Source organism: Saccopteryx bilineata, chromosome 11 (assembly GCF_036850765.1).
Source record: "Saccopteryx bilineata isolate mSacBil1 chromosome 11, mSacBil1_pri_phased_curated, whole genome shotgun sequence".
NCBI lineage: Eukaryota > Metazoa > Chordata > Mammalia > Chiroptera > Emballonuridae > Saccopteryx > Saccopteryx bilineata.
The window spans coordinates 18,986,134-19,008,196 of record NC_089500.1 but is presented as its reverse complement, the minus strand read 5'-3'; the positions used below and the strand labels follow the sequence as shown (position 1 = coordinate 19,008,196).

Sequence of the window (22,063 nt, the reverse complement as noted above, 5' to 3'; positions counted from 1 at the left end):
GATGGGAGTTTTTGTAGTATCATTCAGAGATGTCAATAAGCAGACCTTATTTAATGAGAAGAGGTATTACTAGAGATGTGAAATTTCCCTGCTTGTAAATCAATAGGGAGTCAGGGGAAGTACCAAAAGCTTGATCTTTCCTTGTGTAGACTGAGATAACAGTGATCACTGAGGCAGGATCTCTACTGTTCTGTAGACAGAATTCTATCATTGTATAGAAGGAACTAGAGCCAATCCTTGTTCTACCATTGACTGAGTTCTATACTGCATGTAAATCAGTTTTTCTCTCTGAGACTTAACATCTTTCCTTGTAAGTTTAGGAGCTTAAAGCAGACAATGTCTAGGTCAGGCATGGCCAACATATGGCCCACAGGCTGGATCCGGCCCACGTAATGAGTTTATGTGGCCTGTGATTAAATTTTTAATATTCTTTGCTACTTTAAAATCTCAGCTACTCAGAAGCGGAAGCATCTTTGATTATTGGAAATCGAGATATTTAAGAAGATAGTGATATGTGGAAAAGAATTCCACATGTGACTAATTTAGGGTTAACTTCCAATAATTGGTCGAATGGATTCGTGATATTTCTTTATTTTTTTAAAAAATTCCACTATAAAGATTTACAACTTTTGTACTCGTCTGTACTCGATATGAACTGTTTGACATTTGGTGGCAATGTGAAACCCACATTCCTTTAGGTGGAGTTTGCCAGTGCACACCCAACGTCAAACAATTCGTTATTTTTGTGGTCAAGTGTGCTGAATCAAGTGGCATTGTAGCATAGACAATAGCTGCAGTTGATAACTGAAAATGTGTCCAGCTGTTTGTAAAATGAAATAATTGTTTTATTTGCAATATAACCCCTTCAAGCTCATTCTATTAATTAAATATTGTTTTGATTGATTGCAATACAGTTTGGATATTTATATGGTATATAACTATATTTTTATTAAAATAATATTGTATATTAAAATTTTTTTCACTCATTTACATTTATTCATAAACAAATTACATAATAAAATTTTGTTTACTTAAACGAATCCTTTTTGTATTTAACATTTTTTAATTTTAATGTTTCATCTGGCCCGTGAAAAAAGTTTTCTTTCTAATCTGGCCCAGGGGCAAAAACTGTTGGCCATGCCTGGTCTAGGTTGTTTCTAACAAGAGTCAATTATCTTACTCTTGTCTGCTTGATTCTGTATCATCTTTTTTTTTTATTTTTTTTTTTAAAATTCCAGGTTGTTTTATTTATTTATTTATTTATTTTAGAGAGGAGAGGGACAGAAAGAGAGAGAGAAGGGAGGAGGAGCTGGAAGCTCCCATATGTGCCTTGACCAGGCAAGCCCAGGGTTTCGAACTGGCGACCTCAGCATTTCCAGGTCGACGCTTTATCCACTGTACCACCACAGGTCAGGCCAAATTCTGTATCATCTTTTAAAGCATCTGGTAAAATATAACTTAGATTTTAAGACCCAACTATCCAGAATTATTGAACTATTTACTTTTTTATTCATTAATCCACCCATTCATTATTTGAGCAAGACATAATTGACATGTAAGATTTATATTATGGTAGGTGTAAACACAATGATTTGATAATTTATATATTGTATTGAATCTGTACATTGCTTTGGGTAGTATGGACATTTTAACACTGTCAATTTTTATAATCCAAGAGCATGGAAGAACATCTTTTCATTTATTTGTGTCTTCTTTCATTGTGCCTTATAGTTTTTAGCATATGGGTTTATCTGTAAGTGGTATGTTTTATTTGGATGTCTTTTTTTTTTTCTTGCCTAATTGTTCTGGCTAAGACTTCCAGTACTGTATTGAATAAAAGTAGTCAGAGTGGGCATCCTTGTCTTGTTTCACTGTTTAGTATGATGTTTTCTGTGGGCTTGTAGCCTTTATTATGTTGAGGTACATTCCCTCTATACTCAGTTTTTTGACAGTTTTTATCTTGATAGATGTTGAATTTTGTCAAATGATGTTTATGCATCTGTTGAGATAATTGTGTGATTTTTGTTAATGTGGTGTATCACAATGATTTGTAGACACTGAACCATTCTTTCATCCCTAGGAATAAGTCTCACTTGTTCATGGTATATGATTATTTTAATGTATTATTGAATTTGATGTGTTAAGATTTTCTTGGAGATTTTTATATCTATATTCATCCGGGATATTGACCTATAATGTTCTTTTCTTGTATTGTCTTTGTCTGGTTTTGACATAAGGATAATGGTGGCCTATAAAATGAGTTTGAAAGTATCCTCTTCTGTTTTGGGGTGAGAATTTGAGAAGTTTTGATATTAATTCTTCCTTAAATGTTTGGTAGAATTTTCCAGTGAAATCATCTGGTCAAGGACTTTTATTGTTGAGAAATTTTTGATTACCAGTTTTAATGTCCTTACTAGTAATTGATCTATTCAGATTTTATATTTCTTTATGATTCACTCTTAGTAGGTTGTATGTTTCTAAGATTTCATCTCTTTCTTCTAGGTTGTTCTTGTTGGTGTATAATTGTTCATAGTAGTCTCTTATGATCCTTTGTATTTTTGTGGTATCAGATATAATGCTTCCTCTTTTAAGTTTATTTGAGTTCCCTCTTTTTTCTTGGTGAGTCTAGCCAAAGGTTTGTTAATTTTGCTTATCTTTAAATTTTCTCCACTGAATTTTGCTTATCTCTTAGTGCAGGGGTCGAGAAGCTTTTTGGCTGAGAAAGCCATGACCACCACATATTTTAAAATGTAATTCCATGATAACCTACAATGACCCTTGTACGTTATGCATTATCCAATAAAAATTTGGTGTTGTCCCAGAGGACAGCTGTGATTGGCTCCAGCCACCCACAACCATGAACATGAGCGGTAGGAAATGAATGGATTGTAATACATGAGAATGTTTTATATTTTTAACATTATTATTTTTTTATTAAATATTTGTTTGCGAGCCAGATGCAGCCATCAAAAGAGCCACATCTGGCTCACGAGCCATAGGTTCCTGACCCCTGTCTTAGTGTTATCAGTTTCCTTATTGTCTTTTTAGTCTCTATTCTATTTATTTCTGCTCTGGTTTTTATTTTCTTCCTTCTGATAACTTTAGGCTTAGTTTTCTCTTTCTTTTCTAGTTCTGTGGAGTGTAAAGTTAGGCTTTTTACTTGTGATCTATTTGTTTCTTAATGTAGGCATTTATTACTATGAACTCTTTTACTCTTTTAGAACTGCTTTTGCTGTATCCCATAAATTTTAATATGTTGTATTTCCATTTTATTTGTCCTAAGATATTTATTTATCCATTTTCCAACTTGTGAGAGCCCAAAGAAAAGATGTTTACTCTAGTATTTTATTGCCAATCTTTAATTACTTAGTGCTATTCCATGTAGATATCCTTGTATTTGGCTTTCAGAGTCACTCAAATGTGTTTCCCCCAGTATCTTATCAGATATTTCATATAACAATGTTGTATGTATATGGTTTGGAATAGAGTGGGGAAATTATTTGAGAAATGTAGGGAAAATGTAGATAAACAGTGGATGTGTAGTGTTAGTAAAAAAGAGAGAAGTAACTTTTTTGGCATTGGTTTGGGCAATGAAATTTTTGGATATGACACCAAAACCACAGGAAAACAGCAAAAAATAGACAAGTGAGATTGCATCAAACTGAAAAGCTTCTGCATCATGAGGGGAAAACCCAATAGAGTGCAAAGGTAACCTATGAAATGGGAAAAAATATTTGAAAATTATGTATCTGATAAGGGGTGAGCACCTAAAATAGAAGGAACTCATACAACTCAATTTCAAAAAACAAATAGCCCAATTGAAAAGTAGACAAAGGACCAGAATAGGTATTTCTCAAAAGAAGACATGCCAATAGCTAACAGGTATATTAAAAGGAGCTGAATTTCACTAATCATCATAAAAATGTAAATTAAAACCACAAAGAGATCACCTTGCACTTGTTACAATGGCTATTATCAGAAGGATATAAGATAACGAATGCTGGCAAGAATGTGGCAAACAAGGATCACTGTGCGTTGCTAGTGGTAATGTAAATTGGTACCACCATTATGGAAATAGTATGGAGTTTCTGCACCAAATTGAAAAGAACTACCATACGATCCAGCAATCCTTCTTCTGGGTATGTCTGGGAAGAAATTAAAAACAATATCTCGAGGAGACAGTTACACCTCCATGTTTATTACAGCATTATTAACAATAGCCAAGGTATCAAAATAAGTGCCCATTGATAGATGAATTGATAAAGAAAATCTTGTGTAAATACATAATAGAATATTATGTAGCCTTAATAAAAGAAAACAAACCTGTCTTTTGGATAACATAGATGAACCCAGAGAACATTATGCTAAGTGAAATAAGCCAGATGCTGAGAAACAAATTCTTCATGATCTCACTTATATGTGGAATCTTTTAGTCAAACTCAGAGAAGCAGAGAGTAGAATGGCAGTATCCAGGGGCTAGGTGGGGGAGGAGGAAATGGGAAGATGTTAGTAAAAGGGTAGAAAATTATGGTTATGCAAAATACATTTTTGAATATAATATTGTGACTAGTTAACAATACTCTATTGCAGGGGTCCCCAAACTTTTTACACAGGGGGCCAGTTCACTGTCCCTCAGACCATTGGAGGGCCGGACAATAAAAAAAAATGATTAACAAATCCCTATGCACACTGCACATATCTTATTTTAAAGTAAAAAAAACAAAGCAGGAATAATACAATATTTAAAATAAAGAACAAGTAAATTTAAATCAACAAACTGACCAGTTTTTCAATGGGATCTATGCTCCTCTCACTGACCACCAATGAAAGAGGTGCCCCTTCCGGAAGTGCGGCTGGGGCTGGATAAATGGCCTCAGGGGGCCGCATGCGGCCCGCGGGCCGTAGTTTGGGGACCCCTGCTCTATTGTATATTTGAAATTTGCTAGGAGGGTCTATCTTAAGTGTTCTCACTACACCTGAAAAAGATCATGACTATGTGAGGTGATGGGTATGTAAATTAGCTTGATTGTGGTAATTATTTTACAACGTGTATTTATATCAAATTATCAAGTTGTATACCTTAAATATATACAATTTCAATTGTTGATTATACTTCAATAAAACTGAGAGAGGGAGAGAGAGGGAATGGTAACTAGGTATATGAGTCTCCCACCATTCTGTACACAAGAAATAATTGTGCAAAAAGATGTAAGCCTTTGTGTTATATATTCTCATAAATGTTACTGCTGATATTACTTACACTGTATGTGACTGTGTGTGTGAGGCAGTGGGTAGAAGAAGGAGGAAGAGGAGAAGGGACAGAGTGATTGGATGCCCTATGAGCAAGTGGCAGCCATTTCTAAGGTGCTCATCTGTTAAGCAGCTGTATTTAGAGAGCATGAAGATGTTTTGGGAAATCTGTTTAAGATTTTACTTCTTAGATATGACTTCCTTTATAAGAAGAAACAGAATAAAAATTTTTAGTAATGATTTTTAGCTGTTTATTCTAGAACCTGTTCAGCAATTTTTCAAATTAGTTGTCATAATAAAAAAATATTTTACTTTGGAGACAATTAGCACCATCGTGTCAAAACAAACTTCTCTTTGCAGCTCTCTGGTATGGATGTTGAGAGATCACAGAACAACAGGGGGAGCAAACTTTGTACAATAGAATAGTGCTCAGACACCTGGTTGGAGGAGAGCCTTGGAGGAGGGTCCGCTCCTCCCAGCGTGATGACAGTTAGCCGGAGGATGCCATGGCCCTTTACTTTTGTTATGAGTGTTGTTTATTGGAGTTCTGGATTTAATGCTGGGGAGGTGCCATCATTTATGTTTTAACATGTTGTGCAGAAGCTGAAAGACGGATTGTGGACATCAATTGGTGGGCGTGGTTCTTAGGTCTTTGAACAGTCTCGGGATTTAGGACCTGAGCCCTTAGAAAAGTGAATAATACCTTTTCAGTTTAATATGATCAGAATCTCTCTGGATATACCATGTTTCCTCATTTCTTACTAATGTAGACATGCTTACTAATGTAGACATGCATGCCAAGCTTCTGAGAGGGAGAAGCCAGGGAGAAACTAACAGCAGTAATAATTCCTCTGTGTCTGTCAAAGCTGTTTAATATTGCTGTTTACTTAAATTTCACTTCCTGAAGTCAATGACTTTAATTTAACTTGTTGAAATATCCCATAGGACCCAGACTGTACCCTATTGGATGGTGCATCTCATCAATTTGGGGTCCTGGATGAGAAAGGCTTTCTTGCACAGCCTGGGCCTCTGACATTTCAATCTCCCTGTGAAAAGGGGAGAAAGAATAGCTCCTCCACAAAAATGAAAAGTTCCAAAGCTGCCTGTTGTAGAGGAGAGGTAAAAATTATAAAAGGCCCATTTTTGAATATCTAGCTTTTTACATTTTTATCATTCCTTAATTTAAAACCCTAAGTAGACTATTTAAAGCACACTGTTCAGCCATTAGGGAGAAATTATTTATATCTTAACGTAATTTTTGATGGCATTTTACAATTAGTTATTTTAACAGCACCTTTAAATTTTTATTGGCTCAGAGGCAGTTTTCTTTAGCTTCTCAGAGGATTTGAAAAACTCAACAGCCATTATTTATTACCTTAATTTGAATATGATCACCATCAAAGTTCTGGTACTTTAAACCTAGAACCTGACTGGTTTTTTCTTTTTTTTTGCATGGATATGGTAAAACAGATAGCCGAGCACCATATTGCAGTATTTTTAAATAGAAATTGATTGCTTAGTGAGTATTCTATAAGACGTTAAGATACCACAATTCACGGGAGGCTTGATCTTTCCCTCACCCTTTTACTGCCTTGAAAATTCCTCCAGTTCTGATTAAATAGGATCAAACATAATTATTTATCTCTATGCCTTCTAAGAATCTTAATAAAAAAATTAAAAAATAAAAAGCTAAAAATAATATCCTGAAAAACAAAGAGAAGATGAAAAAAAGACAAGAATCAAAATATTGGAAGCAGAGTAGTTTATGGACACGTGGTAAGTGACTTGGCAGGTCTTGGAGGAAGGAAAGCCAGTAGTGGGAGGAGCTGAGGTGAGTTTGATTTGTATTACAAACCCTACAAGACACAGTAGTTGGTACCATCAAGTACAGCTCAACGTAAGGTTGAAAGCAGGAGTACTGGCCAAAAGTCTGATGGAGAAGTTTAGATTTCAGATTCCATATCACTCTTCCTAGGGGTCGTCAAACTTTTTATAAAAACCGCCCACTTTTGCAGTGCTGGTCAACCTGGTCCCTACCGCCCACTAATGGGCGGTCCAGCTTTCATGGTGGGCCAATCGCAGCGCTGTTTGGTTGCGCGGTAGGGACCAGGTTGACCAGCACTGCAAAAGTGGGCAGTTTTTATAAAAAGTTTGAAGACCCTTTTGTCCTCAGGAGAGTGGACATCTAGTCTCTTCTGGAATGCAACACATCTGACGGTGGGGGTAACGTTGATAAATAGAAGATAAAAGGTGATGTTGAAGTATTTATTTTAGGAACCTTGAAATTTCCAAGTCCCTTCCTTTGCTAGGCTCCCACACTGCTGTTAGGCTAATTCCCTTCATGCAGGTATTAAAATAGTTTATTTAGGGATCTGATTAATACGACAGAAGGCAATTAATACTGATTATTTAGTTTCTGAATGACCCACTCTTTCATATGGAAGGATGGCCAAGGGTCATCAGTCATTTTGTAGGGCAGCCAACATCACACGTGGTAGCTGGCACGCACACACACACACACACACACACACACACACACACACAGCAAACACACAGAAAAACACAACTTTTATTAACACTTTTGAAGAGCTAGAAGATATATTATCTATGACTCGAAACCAAATGCCATTAAAAATATTCTTTCAGAGGGGGAAAAGGGTTTTGGAAGTTAAAAATAGTAAGAATGAAAAAATCAATAGAAACATAATACGGTAAAGTTATATCTCTTGGGAAGCAGAACATTAAAATGATACTAACAAAGGTGCTTAAAAAGAAGAGAAATGGTGATAAAAGGAGGCTCATCAAATAGGTCCACCATCTGGCTAATAGGACTCAGACAGGGAGAAGAGGAAACTGATGGGAGCAAATTAGCAAAGAAATAATTAAATTTTCCAGAACGAGGAACATCAGTTTCTGTATTTAAAAAGCTCACCAAGTGCCCAGAAAAATTATGTGAAAACAGATAATAGGTCTCATTAAAGTATAATTTCACAACATGGAGGTTTCTACTAAAATTCTAAAATTTTCAAGATATTGAAAAACAACTACAAATACAAGTCAACATAAGCAGTTGTCTATAAAAGGTCAAGAATTAGAATTGAATTGAACTTCTTTATCATAGTTGAGGCTGGAAGACCCAGACTTCTATATCCTCAAATCCTCAAGTTAGATAGTTAAAAACATGTTTTACACATGCAAGGTCTTAAAACATTGTCTGTCATGGTCTTCTAATTAGAAAGATACTAGTATAATTAATCCTAGTTATATATATATATATAACACAAAATAATATATATGATAAAATAGAATAAATGCACAGTAAATGGATGAAACCCATTGTCCTTGTTAATTCTAGGACAATGAATTCAGGTTGTGGAGATGGCTATTGAATTCATTGCGATACACATTTTTTACTCTAATCCTATAATTAGCTTTTGGGGGTTTCCAGAGAGGCTGTGTTGTGTGTGTGTGGATATTTATTCATGCCCTTCGCCCAGGAACACTAACACCTGAAGGCTAAAGATTGTAGCCTAATCATATCTGGGAAGTCGCATAGCCAGTTAGCCAACTATAAAGAGCCAGGTTCAATCTACAACATCAAAGCATTTTCTAGGCTCACTTTCTGGCCCTGCTTCCTTTGGGGCCACTATCCCCGGAACCACAGGCAAACAGCCTTCCCTTGGCTTGTATGTCATGTTCCCACATTTTATGAAAACATTTACAGTGTATCTTTGTGTGCTAAATAAGGTTGCTTTGTAAAAGCAATGTGTAACTGGAAGAGAAAGATAACCAATGACAGCATCTTACATTTGAATAATTCTTTGATTTTGTAAAGTACTTTAACAAACTATTTTTTTTAACCCTCAAACCTAGACTGTGGAGTGGAAAGGGAAGCTCTGTTCCATCCAGTTAAGTGACTAAGAACAGTCGAAGGCTAATTGGAAATTGAGAAAAAACCAGGTCCCGGAAGTGTGAAGCCTCCTTAGCCTCCTTCCAGTGCCCTTGATCGGTTTCTTGGCAATTCTAAAGGAGAAAAGGAGAAGCAGCAGAGCCACACCTTTGAGGCATCAGTCCCGTCGCCTTTATTCATGCGAGGGGCACTTCCTCTGGGTTACCAGGTCACTCTTTTCTTACACGGTAGCCATTATCATTTCAGAACTAGTGTACAGTATTTGTAGGGCTCATGTATACTTGCTGTGTCCCTGTTTCCCACAAATCAGTTAGTCCTCTCTCTTTTCCAGAATCCCCAAAACATCCCCCCCACCCACAACCACTAACAATATTTGACTGGTATATGTCCTGGTCCTACCAAGCTCTAAAAGTGACTCATTTACAAGTTACTTCCCCTCCCTGAGAACTGTGGTAATCATTTTATTTATTGATTTATCTTTAAAATTTTTAATTGAATTTATTGGGGTGACATTGGTTAATAAAATTATACAGCCTGACCAGGCGGTGGCGCAGTGGATAGAGCGTCGGACTGGGATGCAGAGGACCCAGGTTCAAGACCCCAAGGTCGCCAGCTTGAGCGCGGGCTCATCTGGTTTGAGCAAAAGCCCACCAGCTCGAACCCAATGTCGCTGGCTCCAGCAAGGGGTTACTTGGTCTGCTGAAGGCCCGTGGTCAAGGCACATATGAGAAAGCAATCAATGAACAACTAAGGTGTCGCAATGCGCAATGGAAAACTGATGATTGATGCTTCTCATCTCTCTCCGTTCCTGTCTGTCCCTGTCTATCTCTCTCTCTGACTCACTCTGTCTCTGTAAAAAATAAAAAAAATAAAAAAAAATAAATAGAATAAAATTATACAGGTTTCAGGTACACAGCTCTGCAACACATCATTTCTGTATTGCATTGTGTATCCAGCGCCCCAAGTCAAATCCCCCTCTATCACCATCTACTCCCCTTTTACCCCCCACCTCCCCCAGCCCCCTCTCCCTCCTGCAATCCTCACACTGTTGTCTGTGTCTATAAGTTTATATTTTTAAATAGCACAGAAAAATTTAACCGATTTTCTAAGATTATTTTAGGACTAGTGTTTATTCCATAATTCTATTCACTTCTTTGTTTTGATAGAGCTATGTTGCTTAGATAATGAAAATGTCCTATTTCATGACTTTGCTAAATGGTCACTTAAGAAAGATGATAGTAAAGAATGAAGTTGAGGGGGTAGGAAAGAGACTTTTTTCCTTTTCAAAAATTAAAACATATATTTAAAAAGGCCATATATATATTTTAAGACTTACTATGTGTTAAGCAATGTTCTAGGCAAGTTACACATAGTATCCGTAATTTCCATAACACCTCTTTAAAGTAGGTACAATTCTTTTATTTTAATTAACCATTTTTTAAAGTAGCAGAACAGTCATATTTGCATATGGCAGAAACACACACACACACACACACACACACACAAACTCAACAAAAGATACAGAGCATTATAAGTTTAAGAAGTAAATTGCCCCAACAACTACCCAACCCAAGACAACATATAAGAGCTATCGGTTTTCTTATATCCTTCCCAATACTAGAAGAGTAAATGGCTTAAAGTAGAAATGGTGGGATGAAGAATAAATACAATTTAATGTTGATGAATAGGACCAGAGTATTCTCCTCAAGGTTGTACTAATTTATGTTTCCACTGGAATTAAAAAAAAAATATTTTCTGACAATTCAATTTCCCTCCGTGACTCATGGCTTACAACCTAGTCAGTACTAGATATCATTAAACCTTTATATGTATTGTAATATAATAGTTATGAATGTGTCTCATTTTAATTTTTTTAAAAATTGGTGAACATATCTTTTTTATATTTATTGGCCAATTGCATTTCTTTTTGTGAAATACATTCTTGTATACTTTTTGTTTCTATTGAGTTATGCATCTCAGTTTTCCTGATTAATGAAAGCTTTTCATATATTAAAACCTTAGGCCTTTTTCTGTCATGTCAGAAATATTTCTCAAATTTGTTGTGTATTTCAAGTGTTCTTTTCTTATTACTTTAAATGTTTCTCATGGCATCTGTTTAACTGGTTTTTTTTCCTTTCCTTTTTTTTAGTGAGAGAGACAGAGAAGGATAGATAGGGACAGACAGGAAGGAAGGGAGAGAGATGAGAAGCATCTGTTCTTCATTGCAGCACCTTAGTTGTTCATTGATTGCTTTCTCATATGTGCCTTGACTGGGGAACTCCAGCAGAGCGAGTGACCCTTTATCAAGCCAGTGACCTTGGTCTCAAACCAGTGACCTTGAGCTTCAAGTCAGCAATTTTTGGGCTCAAACCAGTGACCGTGGTGTCACGTCTGTGATCCCACAATTAGACTAGCGACCCCGCGCTCAACTGGTGAGCCCATGCTCAAGCTGGATGAGCCTGCACTCAAGCCGGTGACCTCAGGGTTTCAAACCTGGGTCCTCTGCTAGTTTGATGCTCTATCCACTGTGCCACCACAAGGTCAGGCCTGTTTAACTGATTTTAAAAAATCTTCCCCTCATCAAAACTATAAAATTTCAAAGTTTTGTATATTTTTATTGTTACTTTTCATGTTTGCATCTCTAATATATATATTTTTAGTGCAGGTGTTTTAATCTGAGAAATGAAGTTGGGATCCACTACAACTCTAATCCCATTTCCCCTTGACGTGGCCCTTACATCATACATTTCAGTGTTTTTTCCTTTCTGATTTCAAAGTTATCTTTTTTTAATTAATTTTTAATTTATTGTGCTTATGTGGTTTCAGGTGTCCCACTGAATATAACTCCCTCATCAAAGTTGTCTTTATGATAAATTTCTGCACATGTTTTGGACAATTTCTGGATTATTCATATTCTAATATTCATTAACATTTTGTTCAATTTATCTGTCTTTCTGAATAAGCACTGGTTTTTTTTAATTTAATTTTTAAGTTTTTTTGGATCAAATAAGTCCAACTCATAATTTTCTCTCACCATTTTCTGTCTTATATCATATTTACTTTATAAAATGAATGTGAACATTATGTGTTATATTTCTAATTCACCATAGAATTACTTTTTAATTTTTCTTTGTATCTGTATTCATATGTAAAAATAGTAGGTAAGGTTTTGTTTGTTTGAAAATATGGACAGATGTGTTTGTCTGGCTTTGATAGCAATCTTATGCTACCTTCACAAAAAGAATTTCAACCCCTCTCAAGGTAGGGATAACTAAGTCTCATTCTAAAGATGACAAAACTGAGGCTGTAAGAAGTTAACTAACTTGCCCTGGGTGATATATTTCTTAAAAAACAGATCTGTGATTTTTTTTGTCCACTGAACATAGAAATATTTATCTTGATTGGATAATTAGAGACTGGAGCATTTGCTCCAGAATAAGACACTAGATATGAACAGCCACTTTAAAATTTGTATAGAATTTGAAGCATGTATAATTTCATAATTTTTATGAGAATCACAGCACATATATAAAATTACATCCTGTTTTTCAAATAATGCTTATGCCCATGAAAATTCTTTTTTCTTCGCAATGCCCCTTGTAATACAGGGAGTAAACTAAACCTCAAAGAGGTTTCAGGACTTATCAAGGTCGTAGATCACTCTAGTAATCAGACCAGAGCTGGAAACCAAGAATGATAGCCACCCAGGTAAGTCTCCTCTGAGTGAGTCTGCAGGCTCTTCCTCCAAAGAATTAGCAACAGTCTTTATTCACTCAGAGGAATATGAGGAATATGACAAGTTTTTCCACAAAGAGAGTCAACATATTTTGGTTGAAACTTCACCCTGTCAGAAAGACTGCTTTGCTACCATTAGAGCTTTTAAGCAAGGATGAGATAATCACAATAATTATCTTCCATTAGCAAAACGATCTGGCACCAGCTTCTTTCTCCGGGTCCCCCAGCCTCCCTTCTGGAGCGGAGAACATCTAAAACGGGCTTTGAGAACATCATAGTGGAAAATAATTATAATATAAAAATGAGCTGGAAGAGGCTGAATTAATCAAAGAATCACAAGTGATAAAGGGCCCACGATCAGAAAAATTTGATAATTTGAGCTGATATAATTAGGTTCTGTCTTTCCCATAGATTCTCTGTAGAGCAGCCTTCCAATTAGTACGCTTGCATCATCACAGCAATAAGGCACAAAACATTTCACCATATCAGAGAGCATTTATCCATCTAATTCATTCCCTGCATTTATCCATCTAATTCATTCCTTTTACATGCAGTAAATAAGGCTTATAAAATTCTACTGATTGCTTTAATTCAAGGTTTAACAGAAACCTGGAGAATCTCTGGCTTGAAGCCCAAGGTCACAGGCTTGAGCAAGGGTTCACTCGCTCTGCTCCTTGACAGGAGTCTCCTGTCAAGGCATATATGAGAAAGCAATCGATGAACAACTAAGGTGTCACAATGAAGAACTGATGCTTCTCATCTCTCTTCCTGTATGTCTGTCCCTATTGGTCCCTCTCTCTGACTCTCTCTGTCTTTGTCAAAAATAGGTTATTATTGCTATGTAGTTATTTACTGCCATTTTATTCTTTAAATCTATACTCTTTTAAAGGGGAGTTCAAAAGAAATTTACAATCTTTTGTCGAGATTCTCTCTCTTTTTTTTTACCCAGATCTAAAATTTAAAGAATTTCTCTATTTGGTAGCCTTTTTTTTAATCACTTCTACCACCATAGCCATAATCAGTGTCATCATCATTTTCATCATCATCTTATCATCATCATTATCACCATCATTTTCAACTCTGTGTGTCATGCCGTTCTGTGTTTGAGAATGTTCCTAAGCAAATCAGAGCCCATGCTTGTGTTTGTCCAGAATTTATAACAAGAGGGGAAAGAACGCTGACAATACCTTCAATAAATGCGAATGGTGTGGATTCTAAAATAGTCATTAGGACATTTACACACTAAAGGAATGCTAGTGAAAGACAGGGCTGTAGAGTGTGTGTCCCATGAAGGCAGGGGCTGTGTCTGCTTCATTTACCACTGGTACCCATCACCTAACGCCATGTCGAGCACTTTGTTGATGGCTCCGTAACTGTTTGTCAAAATGAAAGTCGGGCACAGTAAAATGGAAGGTCTAGCTCTAGTCGTTGAAGTTAATATACTTGTTCCCAAACTTTACTGCACATTTAAAAAAATGTTTATTGTATTGATTATAGAGAGAGAAAGAGAGAGAGGAAGGGGGGAGAGAGAGAGAGAGAGAGAGAGAGAGAGAGAGAGAGAGAGGAACATCAATCTGCCCTTATATGTGCCCTGACCATAGGATCAAACTGGCAACCTTTGTGCTTTGGGACAATGCTCTAACCCATTGAGCTATCCAGCCAGGGCAAGACTTTATTTACTGACTTCTAGAGAGAGAGAGAGAGAGAGAGAAAGGGGCAGGGGAGAGGAGTGGGAGGCATCAACTCGCAGTAGTTGCTTCTTGTGTGTGCCAGGGTTTTGAACTGGCAACCTCAGGGTTCCAGGTTGACGCTTTATCTACTGAGCCACCACAGGTCAGGTTTTACTTCATATTTTAATCTCTTAGGACCTTTATTTCCTTCCTTCCTTCCTTCCTTCCTTCCTTCCTTCCTTCCTTCCTTCCTTCCTTCCTTCCTTCCTTCCTTCCTTTCTTTCTTTCTTTCTTTCTTTCTTTCTTTCTTTCTTTCCTTTCTATAGGATTTATTTGGATGGCACTGGTTAACAAAATTATATGAGTTTCAAGTACACAATTCTACAACACATCATCTGTATACTGTATTGTGTGTCCCCTTCCTCCTTCACCATTCCACGTGTGACCCTTTCTAAGCTGCACACCTGGTAGAAGAGAACGACCTTCCCCAATGAAGGACAGGAATGTTCTTCGGTCAAGTGTATACGAGTAGCTGTGCTTCCTGGCTAGAGCCTCCAAACAAGCTCTCCTGGGATCTTTTTAAAAAATCCTTATTTCTGGGGGTCCCACTCCCAGACATTCAGATTTAATTAGTATTGGGTGCAACCTTCTCAACTGAATTTTTAAAAGTTCCTCAAGTGATTTTAACATTTAATGACTTTTGGGAATCACTGTGTTAATACAATTAAAAGAAGCCCAACTTTGCATACAAGGCATTCTTAGCTTATGATCTCATTAGGTAATCAATCAAGTTTGCAAACATTTGCTTTGTACCTTTTATATGTGAGGCATTCTACATGGCTGTAGGGAATACAGAGGACATAAGACATGGCTCTTGGCATTTCTTATTGATCTGGGAGACAAACAAAACTCTCTTCTTCCTCTAAGTCCCTAAATAATTATTGGCTCACTTGTAAGTCATATACAAATATTTGTCAATATATCATATTATTTGACCTGCATTATGTTTTAGTTATGTCAGTCAGGGTAAGCCAGATCAATGCTGCAATAACAAATCACACCCAAATCTTAGTGGCTTAACACAACAGAAGTTTCCTTCTTCTATACTCACACTGTATTTCATATGGTAGAAAATTCCTTCCAAGTAATGACTCAGGATCCAAGGCTGATTGAGTGTGTACCAACTTGTATCTGCACCTGTTGGACACACAGTTCCCTTAATCTCTGCCATGGCAATTTAGAAAGGAGTCCGGGGAGCTTTGCCCTTGCAGTGTGGTTTGTCCAAGGCAGTTATCCTTTATCCTTGTCTTCTATTTGTTTTGCAGTCTCATGATCATTATACCTAAATGCCTAGCATTGGTTACTGTCTACATAATGGTCCCACAGCCTACCTCTTTTTACTGCAATCAAGCCCATGTATGTCTACTTGATATTTTGCCCAATTGCCTCACATACGTGTTGAAGTTACCATCTCTAAACCTGAGCTCCTTATCTGCCTCACCCACACCTACTCATTCTGTCTACATTAGTCTCAGTGATGTGTACAACCATCCTTCCAGAGGTTAAGATGGAACTAGTGGATTTATTTTAGGGTTCTCCCCAACACCTACCTCCTCTTTAATGTATTTCCCTGCTTTGTATTGACTCCTCTTAATTCTAAGCCATTTTCTAGTTTCAACCTGGAGGAGAGCATTTATCTTCTAATAAACTCTCTGCTTCCATTCTGGCCCTGCTTCAGTCCATTTTCACAATCCAGCCAGAAGGAACTTTCTGAAATATAAATATAATTGTGTTCTTCATTTAAAGTCCTTCAATAGTTCCCAATGGGTTTTGGGATTAAAAAAAAAAAAAGAAAAAACCAAGCACCTTATCTTAGTTACCAGACTGTTTATTAGGCCTGACTACACCTGACTTCATCTCTAGGCTTACCTACAAGTTCAGCATTCTCTCTGGCCAGATTAACAAAAAAAAAAAACTTGCAGTTTCCTGATTTGAATAGACTTTTATGTGCTATGGTGACTTCACACCCAATAATTTTTGTCTCAAATGTTCTTTCTCCATGTCTTCAGCTCTTATTTGACCTTCAAGACTCAGCCCAAGAAAGAATTCATCTCCGGTGTGTTTTAAGGTCCTCTGTGCTCGCATAATACCCGTTTATGACCCATACTATAATTTTTAATATGTATATTTGTTTTTCCCTACTATTGGCTTCTAGATAAATTTTACTTCCTGGGCAAGAGAACAGACATACTCCAAATTCCTTAGGATTATAAGAACACCAAGGGGATATTGGAGGGCAGAGTACTTCAGCCTTGGTTGGGTAGCTCAATTGGTTAGAGTGTTGTCCTGATAGGATAGGGTTGTGGGTTGGGTCCTCAGTCAGGGCACATATAAGAACCAACCAAAAAGAGGAACAACAAATTGATTGCTCTCTCTTTCTTTCTCCCTCCTCCTCCCCCTTTCTCCCTTCCTCTCTCTCTGAAATCAATCAATTAAAAAAAACCAGTGTTTGTATACACAGTCCTACTGGAGAACTAGGATGTCATTTGTCATCATTTAAGTTATAATAACTCCAATGTTTGGTAGCTGCTTTTGTGAATGAAAAATAAGCTTCTAGATGGCCTTGCCTGTGACTCACAGCAGCTCCATCTCTGCTCCTCTATCTTGCCAGCCTCTCTACCCTGCTAGCAACTCTCTATCATGGTGTCTGCTTAGACAAAGTTTCTGTTAGGTTGTGGCTTGTAATGTCTCATGTGTTCTAATTGATGTTTTCTCTTGGTGTGTCTCTCTAATTTTGTATTTATTTTTCGCATACATATCTGTATCTCATGTATTAAAGCTCCTTTTTATTAGTTTACACATTACTTTCCAATATTGGATATCCTCTGTCTTATACTAGACAATTGTAGAGTTCTGTCAGTTGATGAAGACATCCAGTCTATGGCGTTCTGTTATGGAAGCCCCAGTAAAATAATGTGTTATTATTAAAGAGAGCTGCTATGATGCTCTCAGCTCATCAAAGTAGGTACAGAATGAGGCACAGAGTGGAGAAGAAAGTCCTAATTTCTGATGCCCACAGCACCTGCAGCTCCAAAGGCTGAGATTTGGGGGCTTCCAGAGATAGCTTTACTTACCTGAACATTGGTGTTCTTCATATTACGGTCAGTGGCCATAGATCATCACCTGCAGGAGCTTTGGAGGAAGTAGCCAGTGTGGACAAGTGGAGGTCACAGATGAAATGGAAAAAGGAAGCAAGAGATTGGTAAAGGGGTACATTCCTTGAGGAACTCCTGAAATGTTGAGAAGTTCTTAATGTGGAGGGATACCCCACTCTCAGTTGGATATTGGCTATTAAACCCGTGGACATTTAGATCACACAAATATTACAAAGAAACCCTGTTGGATCCTGTCTTAGATATATTTCCTGAATACGCATACCCAATATTAGGCAAAGCTTGCCTTAGGCTGTGCCTCCTCTTCTTTTGGCTAGGCTGTACCCTAAAATAGTCCCAATAAAAAAAATTCCAAATGATTAATCTTCAAGCTATCCTAATCTCATCACATAGCATAATTTTTCTGCACTTAAACCACATCCTGTGTGCTTTAATGATTAGCTCTTTTCATCCTCTTTAACTTATAAGCAAAATTGATTCTTCAGATCAATATACCCAGGGGCGCAGAATTGGGGCTGATGGTGGAGTCTAAGGGGGACTGTCTGAATGTTAATTGTTGCTTCTCATGTCTCCGGGAGCAGAAAGGTTGTTCTCATTTTCAGAACCAAACTCTGGCTACCTGTCGAAATCTATAGCAAACCACCAAAGTCATTTTTCTCCAGACCCCCAAATAAAAGGAGATTAATCACATTTGTCTCTCTTACTACCTTTACAAGAGGGTGTTTTTATTGCAAAAAGCTGCTTGTTGACTTAACTTTGACAGCCACAGAGTGTGGTAAATGATGATGGAAAGGTTTGAAAAGGCCTCAGAAAATGCTCTATGCTTAGGATTCTGTCTATTTAATAACAATTCTCTCCAGCTCAGGTCTTCATCAACAGAGCAAATTGGGAAACCGAGGCAGATATTTAGAGAAGTGGTTTTCAAAGTGTGATGGCCAGACCGGCACCAGCGGTGGCACCTGAGGACTTGTTAGTAATCCAAGTCCTTGGGTCTCATCCCAGACCTAATGAACCTGCAACTTTGGGAGAGGGGCCGGGGAATCTGTGCTTTTAACAAGCCACCTCACTGGTTCTGATTAAGTTTGAGAACCACCACTCTGGACAATTCAGCTGTGAAAACTATTTTCTTGAAATTTCTGAGGAAGAATAGTTTCCACAGTTCTTTCTTCATCTTTCCTAAATCTGATCCCCACAAAAAAGATTCAAATCATCATAGTTCACCTCTTCCTCATGGGATCTCCCCCCAAAACTGAGATTCTTTCCCTGGAATTATAACATTCATCTGCATCCCCTCAGTTCTTCATCGACTGTCCTACTTTCTAATGTTATAAAGAACTCAGAATGTGCATTGCGTAAATTCCACAAATACGTCTACTTGTGTGTGATTTTTGTTTATTTTTATTTGTACTTCACAATGCTTACCAATAAGGTTGAACACACAGCATAAAGACTTTCCATATAAATAATAGTTATTTTAAAGTGCTTGTATGTGCTAGGCACTAAGCTAAGCACTATGTAAACTTTGTTTTAATAGAGCCCCAAACAACCTATTTTATAGATGAGGAAACAGGGTCATAGAGAAGAAGTTAAGTAACTTTGCTGAGCTTTTACAGAGATTAGGACTCACCTAGACCCTATCCAGTACCCTACTTGATACTTGCTGATACCTGTTGATGGAATTAGAGGGCATTGCTCAGCTTGGATGATCTTTATGTTAGCCTCGTGTCTTTACCATGTAACTGACAACAGGAACATAATGGCTTTGGCACGCAATAGTTCTACTTTCCACCATTTTGTTTCTTTAGGACAGGTACTACATTGGCAACAAGGAATCCACAGATATTTTTAGTAAAGAAAGCACATAGTCAGATGACCAAACTAGAAATTTTAGTCTCTTACAAAATAAAAAATATTATCTGAACCTTGCTTAAATGGCTTGAATTTGTGACAGGGCTTCAATGATGATATTTGTTATGTAAACTAGCTAACTCATGTGAACTGTGTCTATTCTTTTATCAAGGGGTGAGAGAATGACTTTAAATATTTTGTTTGATTTCAGCTTGTCATTATTCATGTAGGAATAATAAACAATTGCTGAATATGTAAAAAATACAGATTTGGAGTGGGAAAATTTGGCTGGGTCATGACTCATCTATGTCAATGGGCAGAGCTCTGGGAGACCCTGGATCCACTATCTGGTGGTGAACAAATTCTTAATAAAATGATACAATTCCCTCTTCAACAAGAAAATGCCTCCATTTGAAGGGAAAGGCCTTTCTATTTCTTTGGTTCCATTTTTTTCCTCTATGACATATGGTTTTGAAAGAACTCTTTCAAATCCTGGATGACAGACACCTTGCAGAATAATAAGGAGCAAGGCTGAGTGCTGAAGGAAACCGAGCAGAATGGAGTAGCTTCTATGTCTGCTTCTGTGCTGTTGAGTTCTGTAACTAGGGAATATTACTCAAAACCTCATTGGACTGTAATTTCCTCATTTAACAAATGAGAATACTGGACCACATATTGTCTAGGACTAGATGATCTGTTATGAGAAATAGATCCAATTCTTCAGATTGACATTAGAAAAAGTCCATCAAAGATTTTGATGTCACTATCAAGATTCATCGTGATGAAATAGATTTTTGTCTGTTCATTATTTATTAAGTAGAGCCATTCTCTCTATATTTCTGTGACAACAATGTTGCCTTACTGGGGAAAGATAACAAGAGTTCTTTATTTTTTTATATTCAGTTGTTTAAATTTAGTTTTCAATTTAATTTTATTTGCACATATAAATTTGTAAATGTAATTAATTTGTAAAAGTAATCATATTTATTTTTCTATTTTTACCTTTATTTTTAAATTTTGTTCCTTTCTCTAATCCACTAATATCAAAGTCCCTTTCATTTTTCAGTAACCTCCAAAACAATCTGATGTATGTCCTCTCAAATTTTCCTTTTACTTCTTTGAAGATCCTGTACACATACACATACATAACAATTTTCTTTCTTTTTTGATTCTTTGTTTGGAATTAAACAATATAAAGAAATTTTTATATCTTATTCAATATTTCACAAGCTCTCTCATTTGGTGGCTTTAATTCATTTTTTTACATGACTACATAATATCCTTTGGTATGATGTATCATACATTATTCAGCCATTTTTCGACTAACAGGCAATTTATTTCCAGTTTCTGTCCATTCCTAACAATTTTGCAGGAGGTTTCCAGGAAGAATTTGGAAGTGCTGGGTTAAAGACTTTATTACATTTTAACAGCTGGTGTTAGATCGCTTGCCCAAAGGGCTATAGCACTTTAAGTTCTACCAACATTTTATGAGTTCCTTTTCCCCTTATTCCTATAAAGAGTAGGTACTATGGCACCTTTTACTTTTAATCATGTATCAACCTGATATAAAATGCTAATTCCTTATTAATTCAGTTAAATGCAAAAGAAAGTTTCAGCAAATATGAGACTATTCTCACATTGTTGGTCATTTTAAATTTTGTTCATAAATTCTCCATTTATGACACAGAGCTTTTCCTCCTGAATTATATACATATTTTTCCCTTGGAAATTTGTAAGAATTATGGATATGTTAAGAGAACTGTCCATCAGTTTTACATCTTTTATCCTCCTCATATATGATACTGACTTTATTTATGGTATCTTTTATATACACAGTTTTTATATTTGTAATTTCTCTAAAATTCTCCAGTATTTAAAATTTTCAGTATTTGAGTTTTTAGTCTTAAGTTTTCCTCACCCCTACATTATGCAATATAGTCTTGATTTTCTTTCACAATTTATTATAAATTTAGTTTTTAAATCTAATCCACATAAAAATGTTAATTTAAGATGGAGACATTTTTTTTGTTTTCTTTTGAATGAGTGACAAATGTACCATCATCACTTGTAGAATGTTGACCCTGGGCCCTGGCTAGGTAGCTTAGTTGGTTAGAACATCGTCCTGGCCCTGGATGGTTTGCTCAGTGGTAGAGCGTCGGCCTGTCATTCAGAAGTCCCGGGTTCGATTCCCGGCCAGGGCACACAGGAGAGGCGCCCATCTGCTTCTCCACCCCTCCCCCTCTCCTTCTCTCTGTTTCTCTCTTCCCCTCCCGCAGCTGAGGCTCCATTGGAGTAAAGATGGCCCGGGCGCTGGGGATGGCTCCATGGCCTCTGCCCCAGGCACTAGAGTGGCTCTGGTCACAACAGAGCCACGCCCTGGATGGGCAGAGCATCGCCCCCTGGTGGGTGTGCCGGGTGGATCCCGGTCGGTCGCATGTGGGAGTCTGTCTGACTGCCTACCCATTTCCAGCTTCAGA

At 37.0% G+C, this 22,063-nt stretch overlaps 1 non-coding gene across 1 annotated transcript; it reads left to right on the top strand.

Moving 5' to 3' along the window:
* Positions 1–21,711: 21,711 nt before the first annotated feature.
* TRNAD-GUC (transfer RNA aspartic acid (anticodon GUC)) lies at positions 21,712–21,787 on the top strand. Its single transcript has one exon. It is a non-coding gene; the product is annotated as a tRNA-Asp (tRNA).
* The last annotated feature ends 276 nt before the right edge of the window (positions 21,788–22,063 follow it).